General features: G+C 38.5%; 1 non-coding gene across 1 annotated transcript; it reads left to right on the top strand.

Annotated features, from left to right (window-relative positions):
• The first annotated feature begins 4764 nt into the window (after positions 1-4764).
• Positions 4765-4871, top strand: LOC145665562 (U6 spliceosomal RNA). The gene has a single exon (XR_014127581.1). It is a non-coding gene; the product is annotated as a U6 spliceosomal RNA (small nuclear RNA).
• Positions 4872-7261: the final 2390 nt, after the last annotated feature.

Genomic DNA, 7261 nt, shown 5'->3' with positions numbered 1-7261 from the left:
TAAAATATATATTTATAAAATATAAGAATGGTTTCTTATATTATATCTAAAATATAATACAAGCAAGCTACTTACTGACTTATCAATTTCGTTTCGTATTGTTAATTCCATAACGTCTATTAATTCATTCCGCTTACTACGATTATTGTAATTACACTCAATACATTTAATTTTTGATGCCATTGAAGAGTTGTCGACAATTTTTACTAAAACATTCAGTATACATTGTATCACTTGTTTCATATTTGATCGTCTTGTACAGTGAGGGACACTTCTGGATGGTACAGCCATATGGAGGTTTACAGCTAAAGTGCTCCACCACTTGCGTCCGAAGAATTTGCCAGGAATTATGCAACCAAATTAGCTGTAAAAAAAGGTGGGTGGCATAATTGCCAGGAGCTGAAAATTCCCGTACACTTGGGCGAAATTCTCACTACTGTATACAGCATCATTTCTCCAAAATGAAATAAATGTTAGACGTGTAGTTCTTATGGTAAACATATTACTTGATATTTGTCTATTTGTGAAGATTAATTGAAACAAAAAATTAAAGTCCAATCCTGTTGCTGTTGGAATGAACACTCTTTCAGTCGTTTGATCTGAAATTACTTTGCAGAGTCTGAACAAATATTCTGTCACTTCAGGAGGGTAGGAACAGCGGATACCCCCCTCCTTAAGTGTGAAAACACATACATTTAATCAAATGCTTAGTGAGAGTGAGCCCATTGGTATAGCAGTTTTATGATTTCAATTTTTGCTTCCAAGCCATCTTATTTCATACCTGATGACCTTGGAGAACAAGAGATGCAAATATGATGAAAGAGAGATACAGTCACATGCGCAAATTTAGAATTTGAGACAAAATGATCGGATAGGATCCATATTTTGACGAAAAGTTTGATTTGGTAAGTAGACATCTAAAAGCTCACCCGAACCTGAGAGCATCCCACTACCAATTGTTGAATTCAAGTGGAGAACTCACATGAGAGTATCAGATGATTACAGAGGGGAAGAAACACCTTCAGCATTGGGAAACAAACAATGAAAAAATTGAAGTGCTTTGAACAGAACTCGATTCATCAATCTTACGATTGCCAAGCAACGACTCTACTCACTCATCCACGGAGCCACACAGAAAAATAGCCACTCATAAGACAGACACGCACCGTTTATTACTAACAAAACATTTATTTGTAAGGGGGAAAGCTAAGGAAATTTCCCGTCTCTAGTTTTTTCTTTCCCTGGCACTACCTTAATTACTGTTGTCCCAGCCTGGGAAGAATAATTTCCACCCCTCCATAAACTTTCCTAACAATTTTCATACATTTATATATAGCAGCACAAAACATTTATCCATAGCTGTTCTGCAAAATTATACTTACACAAAATATTTACTTCCAATTCTATTAATTACAGTACCAAGTAAACAGAAATACTGGATATGAAATTCTATATCTCGGCAATAGTCTTGCAGAAAATATATAAAAAAATCATTTTTTCTATTTGAAACAGGGGGACCATACACACAAGTAGCGCCCATGAGATTTGTTTTCCGGAGGAGGGGACAGAAAGTTACATTGAAAATGGCAAAATCGCACGTTTAATTATAACATAACTTTATTTTTAAGAGCGCCAAATGCGAAGGAGAACGAATGTATTCTCTTTGGCTTGAAGGAATAAAATTATGGCTGAAGGTGGAAGTGAACAGAGACTATTGATGTTTAGGAAGAATGCATGCTACCTAGCAGTGGTGTAGCTAGGAGGTCTGGAACCTTCGGATATTTGCACAAGTTGTTAAAACAAGACCCAAGGGTAGAAACATACCTAAGAGACCTCGCGGTCGAGGTCGAGGCGTCACTCTCAATACTGGCACAAAATCATGGATTCAAATTGGTATGCACATGCGGAATATGTACGCTGCATTGCGACCTAGAGGTCGATCGCGAGGGTGAATCAGTGGTCGCAATGATAAACAACCGAGTTTGTCTTTACATCGATGTTCAGCGGAAGCATCGCTGTGGCTCATGTTCTGTTTGGTTTTCCTTGAAGCGCTGCAAGAAATAAAGTCTTCATTTGTTTAAAATTTCGTCTGCAGAGCATTCTGTATATCTATAGTCGAGAGGTTTTGTTGCACTGTTAAATGTGATTATGAAAGACATATTTATAGAACTAGTGAGGAATGTTCCAGCAATATGGAATATGAAACACAAAAACATCGTAATAGACACGTTTTAAATAGAGAATGGAAGAAAATAGCAACTGAAATGTGAAAGTCGGGTAAGTTATTCATATTTATTTGAGAATTATGGTGTAGATTATTAAAAAAAGGAGCTACTGTGAATTATTTATATGCTTAAAAACTCCACTTCTTTCCCCCAATTCCGAGATTAATAAAAAAGGGTTTCTTGTAAATTCGTTACTGCTATAAGGTAAAGAAATACCTGTAAAGACAGGGACATATCCATATGGAGAAAATGTCGTATAATGGAATTGCAGTGACGAAACTGCATTTGCTACAGTTAATACCGCCTCCAAACCGAAACCTGAAGACATAGCTGTTTTTTTCAAGCACCTGGCCCAGGAGGGGACCCGCAATTTTTAAGTTGCCAAGAGCTAGTCAAGAGTCTAAGTTCTTTCCCCTCCAGAAAATCAGTAAACAAAACATTGGTTACTACTGTGTTAGTTAAGATTGATTTGGAATAACTGTCTGCTAAAAACTACCACCAAATAATCAGACATAAAGCATAGCTAATATTCAAAAATGTCCGAAACATGTAATATTTGTGAAACATAAGAGAGAGAGAGAGAGAAAGAGAGAAAATTAGTCCTGCACATAATAGTGCCCTTCGGTTATAATCTTAAACAGAGGATCACTTTCCGTTAGGTTTCACAGATGAGTGGTTAGCGTACTGGACTTCTACATAGAGGGTCACGGGTTCGGGTCCACGCAAAGGACATTGTTCTTTTTCGACAAAATTTATTCTTAGCATTCCAAAAGCTCTGTTAAGACTTATATGAAGTCTCAGGCAGTTTAAGCCGAATGTATTTTCAAATATGAGACTTTTATTATATGTTTTTCTTTTATTTCCAATAATGCAAATTGATTCAAATTTTATAACGTTAATTCCACTCATTGTCCTACGTCAGATTATGATGAAATTTTGCACAGCGACGGCAGTCGGGTGGTACTAGGCGTGTAATATTTGATTCTTTCTGTTATACGTTTAAATATAGTGCGGAATCATAACTAAGAAAACAAGTTTGTTAGCTCGTACGATACACCACAGACCCCTGGAGGAATTTCATACATATATATTACCAATGAGAAATTTACTGAAGTGGTAAGACACTAAAAGAACTTTTGGGAGCAGAGGATAACCAGGGAAAGGGTTCGGTGTGTGGACCTCAAACTTTGTAAAAATATTTATAAGAATTGACGTAAGGTTTTGTTGTACTTTCTATCTTGAGAATAGTTCCGATACAAACGGATTAAAAATCCACAAGTTCCGAGGGGGCACGATTATAAGAAATACCACAAAGTGCCTCAAATTGGTGTTGAGTTAATATGATAATCAAAAATAAGAATCCGTGAAACAACAACACTTGAATAGCTTAGTCCTCCTTAAGCAATTAGCATAAATAAAGGTAAAAAAGTTGGACCATGGGTTCGAACTGCGGGGGTCGAAGTTGCCCCACTCTGGATTTGCAAAACAATTTCGGTTCTTTCTAGATACGTGTCAAAACACATTAGATTTACTTACATACTATAGTATTGAACGTATTCACTGTAGTTAAGCAATGTGCTTAAATAATAGCTGTTTTACATTAAGTTTGTCACAATGATAGAGCAATCACCTCTTGTAAGTGGGGTTTTTAGTTCGATCCTATCTCGCGCCAAGTGGTCTCTGTAGTAGAAAAACACGGTGTGGTGGGTTTTCTTGGGGTTTTTCCGTTTCCTCTCACCCCTTTGATTCCATCAATTCATTATTTTCATCATCACTGTCTTCCTTAGTCTACTCGGCATAATCGTTTGACGTAAATCTGCAAGATTTCATTTTACATTAAGTATTAAGTGATTCAAGGACTGTGTATTCCCTACTTAGGTTACGTCACGTTTCTCAAAAAAACACTTTAGTGACCGTACTTCCTAATTCGTGTTTTCATTGACTTTCATGAGAGAGAAATGTGCATCACAGTAAAACCAAGTGAAATATCACCACTCAATTGCAAAAAGGATAAAATAATAGAAACTCGAACGTGAGACTGCTGCGTGGAAAGCAAGGAGTTTTCAATACGCCATTAAGACACTCCGCGACACATTTATTTACAATAGTTATAATTTGTTAAAATTTTTGTATGGTCCCCCTGTTTCAAATAGAAAAAATGATTTTTTATATTTTCTGGAAGACTATTGCCGAGGTATAGAATTTCATATCCAGTATTTCTGTTTACTTGGTACTGTAATTAATAGAATTGGAAGTAAATGTTTTGTGTAAGTATAATTTTGCAGAACAGCTATCGATAAATGTTTTGTGCTGCTATATATAAATGTATGAAAATTGTTAGGAAAGTTTATGGAGGGGTGGAAATTATTCTTCCCTGGCTGGGACAAGTAATTAAGTTAGTGCCAGGGAAAGAAAAAACTAGAGACGGGAAATTTCCTTAGCTTTCCCCTTTACAAGTAAACGTTTTGTTAGTAACAAACGTTGCGTGTCTGACTTATGACTGGCTATCTTTCTGTGTGGCTCCGTGGATGAGTGAGTTGTACTCGCTTCGGCGGTACATATACTAAAATTGGAACGATACAGAGAAGATTAGCATGGCCCCTGCGCAAGGAAGAGACGCAAAATCGTGAAGCGTTCCACATTTTTTCTACGAAATCTGGTGACCAAAAAGATGATCTTGAGCATCGACCCTCGGTTCCGGACCCAAAGGAGTTCCCTGCACTTACAATAACGTCTCTTGAGAAAGCGAAGGACGATACCCAACTTCCCAGTAAACGAGTGCCTTTATCGACTACATCGGAGGCCTCCGGCATACGAGTAGAGCAGCATATAACCTCACTAAACATGGAGGTTGAACCAAATCCCTCACCACTTGAGGATAGCGAGGCCCCGAAAGAGACACAGGAAGAGCATCTTGAACCCTTTGAAAGCGAGTTTCTCCAGCATGAGACACAAGGAAATAAATTTAGCGATGTTATTTCTAAACAAAAACGACGCAAATTATCCCGAAAGGAAGAGCTGAATTCTCACTTGGAAGGCAGCCAATTCTCTGTGTCTTGCGAACGAGATCCACGTACTCGCTCGAAACCGGTGTTCGAAACAGATACATAAGGTATTGGTCTTCAAGGTCAATGGATACGAATTCACCCCAAGTAGTGTGGTATGTGCCTCCTTTTTCTTTTGTTCTTTCTCTGTGTCACGTGTGTACAATAGTGCAAGAGTGCAGAGTGGAACATCGGTATTTATCACGTATACAAACAGGAAATCCTTGAGTGTTAGTTGTGTTTAAATCTACCGTCGACGTATGTTTTTAATTTTAACTGCAGCACTTATATTCATTAACATCTATCATGGATTTTGTAAGTTATTTTTTGCTTCACTTCTTAGTTTTAAGACTCATATTAACTTTGAGTAGAGCAAATTTAAGTAGATATCGAGATTGCACAGAAGTGTTATACTACGAAATTTTCCTTTATATGACTGTGATAAACTCTTTATCCTTTCTCACGATAAATTTAAATCGCGCAAGTAGTGACGATAAAAAAGCATATTTAAAACAATTTCTCTTATGTCATAAACCGGATGTAGTTTGTGTGCAAGAACTTATACATGATTCATTTCACAATATGCTGGACTATGATGTGTTTGCTAATTTAGGACCCACTACTGGAGTAGGGATGTTTATCAGAAAAGGATTGGGGCATACCAATCTTACTCTCTCCCATGGCGGACGTATTATTCATTGTGTCATACAGGGGCACCTGGTCGTCGGACTATATTCTCCTTCTGGCTATACAGCTAAGAAGGAACGAGCTGAATTTTATGGCCAAAGTTTGCCACAATTCCTGCCTCCTAATATTTCTCGTATGGTAATCATGGCTGATTGGAATACCACTGAAACCAGCGCTGATTCAATTCCGCCCCCCACCCTTGTCCCGCATTTTTGGAATTTTTGCAGGCTTATGACTTAAGGGATGTAGTCATTGTTTCCAATTCACCGAGGATCTATACCCATTGTACTTCACATTCGAAAAGTAGGATTGACAAAATATACGTCACTCCTGACTTATTTTACACTATTATAGACGTACAGACTATTATACCATCTTTCACCGATCATGCAGCGATCAAGCTCCACATAAAAACAGATCAACCCTTGCCAGCCCTTAGCAGGCGAGGATACTGGAAGTTAAATACATCCTTACTTCACCACGACGGTTATCGGGAGGAACTGGCACAACAATATTCCTATTGGAAAAGGATTCAACAATATTTTCCAGATCTCGCCTCTTGGTGGACGACATTTCTTAAACCTAGGATCGCTCGGTTCTTCCAAGGCAAAGGACACAAAACACGACACGATCGGCAGTTGATGTTTGAATTCCTCTATGAAGCATTGCGTCAGGCATGGTGTGCGGCCCACTCACTACAGAATAAACGCACAGTGCAACAGCTCAAACTACGACTCCAAAATATCCAGGCTCCCACACTCATGCCTTCTTTTATTAATGAGACCACATATTATAGGCTTGCCCAGGAAACTGTCACTATTTACGACGTTGCACGTCTATTGCACCGGCGGAAACAGGCTACAATAGTAGCTTTCCGTCTCCCGAATGGTAATATGACTAGTGATTCGATTCAGATCCTAAATGTTTTCCGTGAGCATTACCATAATTTAGTACAACCCCGACCTTCTGACACCAATGTTACAACTCAGTTTTTGTCGATTATTCCCACACTGATTACGGAGGAAGAGGGTCGTGATCTCATGCGCCCCATAGCTTCTCAGGAAATATGGAGTGCCCTCCAGGCAACAAAAGGAAAGGGCGCGCCAGGATATGAAGGTCTGCCGTACGCGTTCTATAAACAGTACTGGACCTTTCTTTCAGATACCCTAGTCAAGTTATTTAATACATATTTAAAGGGAGACCCCATCCGCGGTAACGTCGGAATCACAATATTTATCCCGAAACCCGCCACTTCCCAGACTGTACAGGAGTACAGACCCATCACTTTACTGCCTACCGATTTGA

This window comes from Thermobia domestica, chromosome 11 (assembly GCF_964235325.1).
Source record: "Thermobia domestica chromosome 11, izTheDome1.hap1.1, whole genome shotgun sequence".
In the NCBI taxonomy this organism is placed as follows: Eukaryota; Metazoa; Arthropoda; class Insecta; order Zygentoma; family Lepismatidae; genus Thermobia; species Thermobia domestica.
The sequence above is the reverse complement of the archived record's forward strand: the minus strand, read 5'-3'. Positions and strand labels throughout refer to the sequence as shown.